Source organism: Saimiri boliviensis, chromosome 5, assembly GCF_048565385.1.
Source record: "Saimiri boliviensis isolate mSaiBol1 chromosome 5, mSaiBol1.pri, whole genome shotgun sequence".
Lineage (NCBI taxonomy): Eukaryota > Metazoa > Chordata > Mammalia > Primates > Cebidae > Saimiri > Saimiri boliviensis.
In genome coordinates this window covers 106371723-106384336 of record NC_133453.1, presented here as the reverse complement: position 1 = coordinate 106384336, position 12614 = coordinate 106371723, and the positions used below count along the sequence as shown (strand labels likewise).

Here is a 12614-nt window from a genome sequence, read left to right as displayed (position 1 = left end):
AAACACCTACAAATTTGGAAGTGACTTTGGAAATGGGCAGTAGGCAGAGGCTGAAAGAAAAGAAATAAGAATACACACTAGAAAGGAAGAAATAAAACTCCCCATTTCCAGATGATATGGTTGCTTACATAGATTTCAAGTGATCTATAAAAACAACTAACTTTGAACTAACAAATGGATTCAGCGGAGCCACAAGATACAATATTAACACATAAAAATCAATCATATTTCCATATACTAAAAATCAACTTGTGGAAAATGAAATTTAAAACAATATTTGTAATAGTTCCTAGGAAAATTAAATACAAAAGTATACATTTAAAAATGCATAGGATCTATATGCAGAAAATTACAAAATTCAGACAAAGGAAGTTAAAACCTAAATAAATGAAAAGATACACTTGTATTCTTGTGTTGGGAGGCAAAACATAATAAAGATGATAGTTTTCCATCCATTAATTCATAGGTTTGCTGCAGTCTCATCAGATTCTCAGCAAAGCATTTGTAGACAAGACAGACTTACTAATATTTACTATTGGAAGGAACTAGCCATTCAACAGGTAAAACAATGTTGAAAGAAAGTGGAAAGACTCCCATCTAATCAACATGAAGGCTCAGTACACAGCTATGAAGATCAAGCCAGTGTGGCAGTAGTGGAGGCACAGACATAGAGATCAAGAGTACCAAGCAGAGAGCCTAGAAACAGGCTTAAGTATATCCAACTGATTTCTGGCAAAGGCACAAAACAGATTCAATGAGGAATAATACTCTTCTCAACAAGTGGAAGTGGTCCAACAGTATCCACAGGGGGAAAAAAAAAAAAAAAGAAACTTCACTTAAATTCCACAACTTATGCAGCCATAAGAAAAAATGAGATCATTTCCTTTGCAGCAACATGGTTGGAACTGGAGGCCATCATCCTAGGAAAACTGACCCAGAACAAACAACCAAATGCCACATGTTCTCATTAATACGTGGGAGCTAAACATTAAGTACATATGCACACAAGACAACAACAAATTCTGGGGCCTACTTGAGGGTGGAGGGCAGGAGGAGGATGAGGACTGAAAAACTACCCACTGGGTACCATACTTATTACCTGGGTGACAAAATAATCTGTACACCAAATCCTTGCAACATGCAATTTACCTATGAAATGAGCCTGTACATGTACCCCTGAACCTAAAATAAAAGTCAAAAACTATAACTGCAAATTAATCAGAAACTTAAATGTGAAAAGTACAATGATAAAACTTTAGGAAAAATAGAGAAAATATTTGAGACTTAGGGGTCACTGAAGAGTTTTTAGACATGACACCAAAAGCACATCCACAAATGGAAAAAATTGATTAACTAGACTTCAACAACATTAAAAAGCTTTTGTTCTGTGAAGACCCTGGTAAGAAGATGAAAAAACAAGCTATAGATTGGGTGATAATGTTTGTAAACCACATATTCAACAAAGGACTAATATCTGGAATATGAATATATATAATACACAGACACATATACACTCTGACTCTCAAAGATCAACATTACAAAAATGCCTTGCAGGGATTTTCTGGCAAGATGGCAGAATAGGAACATCTCTGGTGCACAGCTCCCAGTGATAGCAACACAGAAGCCGGATGATCTCCACATTTCCAACTGAGGTACCTGGTTCATCTCACTGGGACTGGTTAGACAGTGGGTACAGCCCAAGGAGGGTGAGCTGAAGCAGGGTGGGGCGTTGCCTCACCTGGGAAGTGCAAGGGGCTAAAGAACTCTCTCTCCTAGTGAAGGGAAGCCATTTGGGACTTTTCCCAGCACTCTGGCACACTGGCTTAGATACCGTGTTTATCCTATGGTCTTCACAAGCTGCAGACCAGGAGATTCCCTCCGGTGCCTAAAATACCAGTGCCCTGGGTTTCCAGCACAAAACTGGGCAGCCATCTGGGAAGACACCAAGCTAGCTGCAGCAGTTTTTTTTTTTTCTTATACCCCAGAGGCACCTGGAATGCTAGCGAAACAGAATCACTCATTCCCCTGAAAAAGGGTGCTGAAGCCAGGGAGCCAAACGATCTGGCTTGGTGTGTCCCACCCCCACAAAGGCCAGCAAGCTACAATCCACTGGCTCGAAATTCTCGCAGCCAGCACAGCAGTCTGAGCTTGACCTGGGATGTTGGAATTTGGTGCGGGGAGGGTCATCCACCATTGCTGAAGCTCAGGTAGTTGGCTTTAACTTTGCCTGTGTAAATAAAGTCACCGGGAAGTTTACACAGCAACTGTGCAGAGCCCATCATAGCTCAGCAAGGCCTCTGCAGGCAAACTGTGTCACTAGACTCCCTCTTCGCTGGGCAGGGCATCTCTGAAAAAAGGGAGCAGCTCACTAGGGACTTCTAAATAAAGCCCCCACCCTCCTGGGACAGAGCACCTGGGAAAAGGGGTGGTTGTGTGTACAGCTTCAGCAGACTTCAACATCCCTGCCTGGCAGCTCTGAATGGAGCAACAGATCTCCCAGCACAGTGCTCGAGCTCTGATAAGGGACAGACTGCCTCCTCAAGTGGCTCCCTGACACCCACATATCCTGACTGGGAGACACCTCCCAGAAGGGGCTGACAGACACCTCATACGGGAGAGCTCTGGCTGGCATCTGGTGGGCACCCTTCTGGGACAAAGCTACCAGAGGAAGGAACAGGCAGCAATCTTTGCTGTTCTGCAGCCCCCACTGGTGATTCCCAGGCAAGCAGGGTCTGGAGTGGACCTCCAGCAAACTCCAGCAAACCTGCAGCAGAGAGCCTGACTGTTAGAAGGAGAGCTAACAGAAAGAAATAGTTTCAACATCAACAGAAAGGACGTCCACTCAGAGACTAAGGTTATCAACTTCAAAGACCAAAGGTAGATAAATCCATGAAGATGGAAAGAAACAAGTGAAAAAAGACTGAAAACTCCAAAAACCAGAATGCTGCTTTTCCTCCAAGGGATCACAACTCTTCACCAGCGATGGAGCAAAACCGGATGGAGAATGACTTTGATAAATTGATGGAAGCAGGCTTCAGAAGGTTGGTAAAAACAAACTTCTCTGAGCTAAAGTAGCATGTTCTAATCCAATGCAAGGAAACTAAGAACCTTGAAAAAAGGTTAGATGAAATGCTAACTAGAATAACCAGGGTAGAGAAGAACATAAGCAACATGATGGAGCTGAAAAACACAGCATGAGAACTTCGTGGAGCATACACAAGTTTCAATAGCCTAATCGATCAAGCAGAAGAAAGGATATCAGAAATTGAAGGTCAACTCAATGAAATAAAGCAAGAAGGCAAGATTAGAGAAAAAAGAGTGAAAAGAAATGAACAAAGCTTCCAAGAAATATGGGATTATGTGAAAAGACAAATCTACGTTTGATCAGTGTACCTGAAAGTGATGGGGAGAATGAAACCAAGTTAGAAAACACTCTTCAGGATATTATCCAGGAGAACTTCCCCAACCCACCATTCAAATTCAGGAAATACAGAGAACACCACAAAGATACTCCTTCAGAAGAGCAACCCCAAGACACATAACTGTCAGATTCACCAGTGTTGAAATGAAGGAAAAAATGCTAAGGGCAGCCAGAGAGAGAGGTTGGGTTACCCACAAAGGGAACCCCATCAGATTCACAGCAGATCTCTCAGCAGAAACCCTACAAGCCAGAAGAGAGTGGGAGCCAATATTCAACATCCTTAAAGAAAAGAATTTTCAACCCAGAATTTCATATCCAGCCAAACTAAGCTTCATAAGCAAAGGAGAAATAAAACCCTTGATGGACAAACAACTGCTGAGAGATTTTGTCGCTTCCAACTCTGCCTTACAAGAGCTCCTGAAGGAAGCACTAAACATGGAAAGGAACAACTAGCACCAGCCACTGCAAAAACATATCATATTGTAAAGACCATCGACACTACAAAGAAACTCCATCAACTAATGGGCAAGACAACCAGCTAGCATCAAAATGGCAGGCTCAAATTCACACATAACAATGTTAACCTTAAATGTAACTGGGCTAAATGCCCCAATTAAAAGACACAGACTGGCAAATTGGATAGTCAAGACCCATTGATGTGTTGTATTAAGGAGACCCATCTCACATGCAAAGATACAGATAGGCTCAAAATAAAGGGAGGGAGGAATATTTACCAAGCAAATGGAAAGAAAAAAAAAAAAAAGGCAGGTGTTGCAATCCTAGTCTCTGATAAAACAGACTTTAAACCAACAAAGATCAAAAGAGACAAAGAAGGGCATTACATAATGGTATAGGGATTAATGCAACAAGAATAGCTAACTGTCCTAAATATATATGCACCCAATATAGGAGCACCCAGATACATAAAGCAAGTTCTTAATGACCTACAGACTCACACGCAATAATTGTAAGAGATTTTAACACCCCACCATCAATATTAGACAGATCAATGAGACAGAAAATTAACAAGGATATTCAGGACTTGAACTCAGATCTGGACCAAGTGGACCTAATAGACATCTACAGAACTCTCCATTCCAAATCCACAGAATGTACCTTCTTCTCAGTACCATATCACACGTATTATAAAATTGACCAGAAAATTGGAAGTGTTTTAATTCCTCTTTTGCATCCTCAGCAGATGCAAAAGAATGGAAATAATAACAAATGGTCTCTCAGACCATAGTGCAATCAAATTAGAACTCAGGATTAAGAAACGCACTCAAAACTGCACAACTACATGGACACTGAACAACCTGCTCTTGAATGACTACAGGATAAATAACAAAATGAAGACTGAAATAAAGAAGCTCTTTGAAACCAATGAGGACAAAGACAAAATGTACCAGAACCTCTGGGACACATTTAAAGCAGTTCTAGAGAGAAATTTATAGCACTAAATTCCCACAAGAGAAATGACAAAAGATCTAAAATCAGCGCCCTAACATCATGATTAAATGAATTAGAGGAGGCTGCTCATGCCTGTAATCCCAGCACTTTGGGAGGCCAAGGTGGGCAGATCATGAGGTCAGGAGTTCAAGACCAGCCTGGCCAACATGGTGAAACCCCATCTCTACTAAAAATACAAAAATTAGCAGGGCATGGTGGCACATGCCTGTAAGCCCAGCTACTCTGGAGGCTGAGGCAGGAGAATTGCTTTAAGTGGGACCCGAGTAGTGGAGGCTGCAGTGAGCAGAGATCATGCCACTCCACTCCAGCCTGGACTACAGAGCAAGACTCCATTAAAAAAAAAAAAGAAAGAGAGAAAAGAAAAACTAGAGGAGCAAGATGAAACAAATTCAAAAGCTAGCAGAAGACAAGAAATAACTAAGATCAGAGCAGAACTGAAGGAGACAGAGACACAAAAAAACCCTTCAAAAAAATCAATGAATCCAGGAACTGGTTTTTTGAAAAGATCAACAAAATAGATAGACCACTAGCCAGACTAATAAAGAAGAAAAGAGAGAAGAATCAAATAGATGCAATAAAAAATGATAAAGGGGATATCACCACCAATTCCACAGAAATATAAACTATCATCAGAGAATACTATAAACACCTCTATGCAAATAAACCAGTAAATCTAGAAGAAATGGATAAATTCCTGTATACTTACACCCTCCTAAGACTAAACAAGGCAGAAGTTGAATCCCTGAATAGACCAATAACAAGGTCTGAAATTGATGCAGCAACTAATAGCCTGCCAACCAAAAAGAAGTCTAGGACCAGACGAGTTCACAGCTGAATTCTACCAGAGGTACATAGAGGAGCTGGTACCATTCCTTCTAAAACTATTCCAAACAATAGAAAAAGAGGGAATCTTCCCTAACTCATTTTATGAGACCAACATCATCTTGATACCAAAACCTGGCAGAGACATAACTAAAAAAATAAAATTTCAGCCCAATAACCATGATGAACATTGATGTGAAAATCTTCAATAAAATACTAGCAAACCAAATCCAGTAGCACATCAAAAAACTTATCCATCATGATCAAGTCAGCTTCATCCCTGGGATGCAAGGCTTATTCAACATACACAATCTATAAACATAATCCATCACATAAAGAGAACCAAAGACAAAAACCACATGATTATCTCAATAGATGCAGAGAAGGCCTTTGACAACATTCAACATACCTTTATGCTAAAAAAACTCTCAATAAAACAGGTATCCATGGAATGTATCTCAAAAAAATAAGAGCTATTTATGACAAACCCACAGCCAACATCATACTGAATGGGCAAAAACTGGAGCATTCCCTTTGAAAACTGGCACAAGACAAGGATGACCTCTCTCACCACTCCTATTCAACATAGTATTGGAAGTTCTGGCCAGGGCAATCAGGCAAGAAAAAGAAATAAGGGGTATTCAATTAGGAAAAGAGGAAGTCAAATTGTCTCTATTTGCAGACAACATGATCATATATTTAGAAGACCCCATCATCTCAGCCCAAAATCTCCTTAAGTTGTTAAGTAATTTCAGCAAAGTCTCAGGATACAAAATCAATGTGCAAAAATCACAAGCATTCCTATACACCAATAACAGAGAGCCAAAGAACTCCCAATCACAATTGCTACAAAGAGAATAAATACAAAAGAAACTGTCATTAGAGTGAACTGGCAACAAACAGAATGGGAAAAAATTTTGCAATCTATCCATCTGACAAAGGGCTAATATCCAGAATCTATAAAGAACTTAAACAAATTTACAAGAAAAAAACAATCCCATCAAAAAGTAGGTGAAGGATATGAACAGACATGTCTCAAAAGAAGACATTTATGCAGCCAACAAACATGAAAAAAAGCTCATCATCACTGGTCGTTAGAGAAATGCAAATCAAACCACATTGAGACACCATCTCATGCCAGTTAGAATGGTGATCATTAAAAAAAATCAAGAGACAACAGATGCTGGAGAGGATGTGGAGAAATAGGAATGCTTTTACATTGTTGGTGGGAGTGTAAATTAGTTCAACCATTGTACAAGACAGTGTGGTGATTCCTCAGGGATCCAGAACTACAAACACCATTTGACCCACAATCCCATTACTGGGTCATGTCTTTACAATAGAATGATTTATATCCAAAGGATTATATAAAGACACATACACATGTATGTTTATTGTGACACTGTTCACAATAGCAAAGACTTGGAACTAACCCAAATGCCCATCAAGGATAGACTGGATAAAGAAAATGTGGCACATGTACATCATGGAACACTATGCAGCCACAGAAAAGGATGAGTTCATGTCCTTTACATGGACGTGGATAAAGCTGGAAACCATCATTCTCAGCTAACTGACACAAGAACAGAAAACCAAACACCGCATGTTCTCACCCATAAGTGGGTGATGAACAATGAGAACACATGGACACAGGGAGGGGAACATCACACACCAGTGCCTGTCAGGGGGTGGGGGCCTAGGATAGGGATAGCAGGAGGTGGAGGGATTGGGGAGGGATAGCATTAGGAGAAATACCTAATGTAGATGATGGGGTGATGGAGGCAGCAAACCACTATGGCACATGTATACGTATGTAACAAACCTGCATGTTCTGCACATGTGCCCCAGAACTTAAAGTATAATAATAATAATATAAATAAATAAGTTTATTAATTAAAAAAAATGCCTTGCCTTATCTCTCAATTGTTTGTGGGGAGAAAAGGAAAAGGCTATCCAGTTAGAAAATAGGTAAAAGAATGGAAAACACATTTCACCTAAATTTCACCTGAACTGCTGTACCAATGACAAATATGCACATGAAAATATTTTCTATATTATTTTCATAATGTAGAAAATTTCATAATTGCCCCTTAGAACCCAACCATTTCCAAAATGATGTATCGCTACACCACTATTACTAAAATAATAAAAATTTTTAAATACCAAAAAAAACCAAATGCTGATAAGAATGCTGAGAAACTGGATCATGCACACATTACTGGTTGGAATGTAAAATGGTACAGCCCTCTGGAAAATAATGTGGCAGATTCTTATAAAACTAAATGGACAACTATCACATGACCCAACAATTGTACTCTCGGGCATTTACCCCAGAGAAATGAAAACATATGTTATGTTAATTAACATATTGTTTATAATAGCCCAAACCTGGAAACAACCCAGATGTCTTCCAATAGGTGCATGATTAAACAAGTTGTGGTACATCCAGCCCATAGAATGCTGTCAGCAACATGCATGCAGCCACTTGGTTGCCACATTATAATATTCAATGTGCCCAGTTTTCAACAAAAAATTATGATCCTAGGAAACAAGAAAGTATGGCCCGTTCAGGGAAAGAAAACAAATGAACAAAAACTGTCCCTGAGAAAGCACAGGGTCTTATTAGACAAAGACTCTAATCAACTGTTTTTAATATCCTTAAAGAGCTAAGAAACAAAAACAACTAAAGGAACCAGAAGAATGATGTCTCATCAAATGTAATACCAATAAAGAGAAAGCATTAAAAAAAAAACAGATAAAAGTTCTGGAGTTGAAAATTACAATACCTAAAATTCAATATAACAACATTCTGAGTAGGCACAAAAAAGAATCAGTGGATGTGAAGATGGCCAGTGGAGATTTTCCAATATGAGGGAAAGAAGCATGAAGAAAATTAACAGAACCTAGGGCACCATCAAGCACACCAACATACTCATAATGCAATCTCAAAAGAAAAAGAAAGAAAAAATCAGAAAGACTTTTTGAAGAAACAAGTGCTGAAAATTCTTAAATTTGATAAAGTACATGAATCTACACATCTAAGAAAATCAGTGGTGTGCCTGGGGAGTAGCCATTATGAGCAAAGCTCACCCTCCTGAGTTGAAAAAATTTTATGGACAAGAAGTTATCATTGAAATTAAATGGTGGCAGACATGTCCAAGGAATATCGTGGGGATTTGATCCCTTTATGAATCTTGTGATTGATGAATGTGTGAAGATGGTGACTGGCGGACAACAGGACAATATTGGAATGGTGGTAATACGAGGAAATAGTATCATCATGTTAGAAGCCTTAGAACGAGTATAAATAATGGCTGTTCAGTGGAGAAACCCATGTCCTCTCTCCATTGGGCCTATTTTACTATGATGTAAAAATTAGGTCATATACATTTTCATATTAGACTTTTTGTTAAATAAACTTTGATAATAGCAAAAAAAAAAAAAAAAAGATCAGTGGTAGATAAACATAAAGACTCACACTGAGACACATTGGAATCGAATAGCTGAAAACCAAAGACAAAAAGTGAATTTTGAAATCAGCAACTCACCATGTGCAAGAGTTCCCAATAAGATTAACAGCTGATCTCTTCTCAGAAACCATGGAGGCCAGAGGCCAGAGGCATAAAAAAACAGGGAAAAAAATGTCCACCAAGAATTCGATATCTGGAAAACTGTACTTCAAAAATGAACGGAAAAATTATCCCATGCAAAAAGAGAGCTGGAGTATCTATACCAGCACCAGACAAAATAAACTTTAAGTTGAAAACTGTTACAAAGACAAAGAAAGACATTGCAGATTTATTAAAAAGTCAGTTCATCAAGATGATATAACAATTACAAACATATATATACCTACCAACTGAGTAACAAAAATGGACGGAAATCATGTGAGAAATAGACAGTTGTGCTATAATAGTTGGAGACTTCAACATCCTTTCAATAATAATTGTACATAAGGTCAATGAGGAAACAGAGGTCTTGAACAATACTATAAACCAATTAAACCTAACAGGCATATACAGAACACTCTACCTAACAATAGCAGAATACACATTCTTCTCAAGTACACATGAAACATTCTCCAGAAGAGACTGTAAGTGAGGCCAGAAAAGAAGTTTCAGTAAATTTTTTTTTTTGACATGGAGTTTTGCTCTTGTTGCCCAGGATGGAGGGCAATGGTGCAATCTTGGCTCCCTGCAACCTCCGCCTCCTGGGTTCAAGTGATTCTCCTGCCTCAGCCTCCTGGGTAGCTGAGATTATAGGCATGCGCCACCACACCCAGCTAATTTTGTATTTTTAATAGAGACGGGGTTTCACCAGGTTGATCAGGCTGGTCTCAAACCCCTGACCTCAGGTGATCAGACTGCCAAGCCTCCAAAGTGCTGGGATTACAGATGTGAGCCACCGTGCCTAGCCAGTAAATTTTTAAAGACTGAATTCATACAAAGTGTCTTTTCTGACTGCAATCTGCTGAAACTAGACATCAATAGCAGAACTGGAAAAATCACAAATATGTGGAAATTAATATAATATTAAACAGGCAGTGAGTCCAAGAAGAAATCACAAGGTTTCACAAAAAAGAAAAGAAGAAATCACAAAATTAGAAAATACTGTGAGATGAATGAAAACCAAAAGGCAACCTATCAAAACTTATGGATACAGTGAAGGCTATGCTGAGAGGGAACTTTCTAGTTGTAAAAGTCTACATTAAAAAAGAATTTCTCAAATTAATGGCCTAAATACACCTTCAGTAACAAGAAAAAGAAGCAGAAACTAACCCCAAAGCTAACAGATGGAAGAAAATAATAAAAATGGAAGTAGAGATATATTAAATATAGAGGCCAGATCCTCATGCCTGTAATCCCAGCACTTTGGGAGGCTGAGGTGGGTGGAACACTTGAGCTCAGAATCTGGAGACCAGCCTGGGCAATATCGTGAAACCGTGTCTCTACCAAAAATACCAAATACCAGTCTCATAACTCAGTCTCTAGATAGATAAATAAATAAATAGATAAAAATTTAAAAACTGAATAAAATAAGAAAAGCAAAAGAGAAAATCAAGACAACCAAAAATATATTCTATGAAGATTAACAAAATTGATAAACACTTAGCTATACTGATTTTAAAAAAAAGAGAAAATGCAAATTACTAAAACTAGAAATGAGAGTGGGGGCATTACTACTGATGCCACAGAAATTTTAAAGGATTTTAAGAAAACGGTATGAACAATTGTATATGAACAGATTAGATAATGTAGATAAAATGGAGAAATTCTTAAGAAAAACACAAGCTATTAATACGAAAATGACTCAAGGAGAAATATAAATTCTGGCCAGGCACAGTGGCTCATACCTGTAATCCCACACATTTTGCGAGGCCAAAGCAGGTGGATCACTTGAAGTTAGGAGTTCGAGACCAGCCTGGCCAATATAGTGAAACCCTGTCTCTACCAAAAAATACAAAAATTAGCCAGGTGTGGTGGTGCACACCTGTAATCCCAGCTACTCAGGAGGCTGAGGTAGGAGAATCGCTTGAACCCAGGAGTTGGAGGTTGCAGTGAGTCAAGATCATGTTGCTGCACTCTAGCCTGGGTGACAGAACGAGACTGTCTCATCAAATAAAAAAAGAAGAAGACGAAGAAGAAATATAAACTCTGAACAGATCAAGTAAAGAATTGTTTTTTCACCAATTTGATGCTAAAAGAAAAGAAAATGAATCAGTAATCAGAAACCCCACAACAAATAAAAGCCTAGGACCAGAGAGCTTCACTGGTGAACTCTACAAGACATTTAAAGAAGAATCCTTCTCAAATGCTTCCAAAAAATAGAAGAGGAGAGAGCACTTCTTAACTCATTCTATAAGACCAGAATCACCTGATACCAAAGCCAGACAAAAACATCACAAGAAAAGAAAATTGCAGATCAATACATATTCAATGTAATATACCACATTAATAGGACAAGGAAAACACATGTGAGTATTTCAGTTGATGCAGAAAAACCGTCATCAAAATTGATCATGCACTTGAAAAATCCAGCACCCTTTCATGATAAAAACATTAGAAATACAAAGGCACTTCCTTAACATGATAAAACGGTATTTGTGAAAAACACACAGCTAACATCATACTCGATAAAGAAAGACTGAAAGCTTTAATCTAAAATCAAGAAGACAAGGATGCCCCATTTCACCACTTCTGTTCAATGTTGTTATGTAAGTTCTACCTGGAGCAAGTAGGGGAAAACACAGAAATCAAAGGCATTAAACTGGAAAGGAAGAAGTCAAATAATTTATTTTTACAAATGATGCAATCTTATGCATATAAATTTCTAAAGAAGCCACAAAAATATTCTTACAGCTAGTAAATGAATTCAGCAATGTTGCAGGATAAAGGATCAATAAACAAAAATCAATTGTATTTTTATACTCTAGTAATGGATAATCCCAAAATGAAATTTTTAAAAGTTTCCATTTATGATGTCATTAAAAGACTTAAATACTTAGGAAAAATTTTAACCAAGGATATGCAAGACTTTTCCAGTGAAAATGACAAAACACTGCTGAAAACAAATCAAGAATACCCCCTCAGAAATGGAAAGACACCCAGTGTTCATGGATTTGAAGACTTAATGTTATTAATATTGCACTCTCCAAAGTGATCTACAGATTGAATGCAATCCTATAGAAATCCCAAGGGCCTTTCTCTTTTTTTGCAGAAATGGAAATTGAATTATAAGGTTCATATGAAATTGCAAGGCCCAGCAAATAGCCAAAACAATTTTGAAAAAGAACAAAGAAGACTCATGCATTCCAATTTCAAAACTTATTATAAAACTATGATAATCAAAACAATGTGGTACTGACATATAAACTAACAGGATAGAATTGAGAGCCCAAAAA

At 38.2% G+C, this 12614-nt stretch overlaps 1 protein-coding gene and 1 pseudogene across 2 annotated transcripts in view; one reads left to right on the top strand and one right to left on the bottom strand.

The window, feature by feature from the left end:
- ARHGEF4 (Rho guanine nucleotide exchange factor 4) overlaps positions 1-12614 on the bottom strand; it is a 204643-nt gene that overhangs the window by 96068 nt on the left and 95961 nt on the right. The window lies entirely within an intron of this gene.
- On the top strand, positions 8826-9020 carry LOC120368065 (small nuclear ribonucleoprotein G pseudogene; annotated as a pseudogene).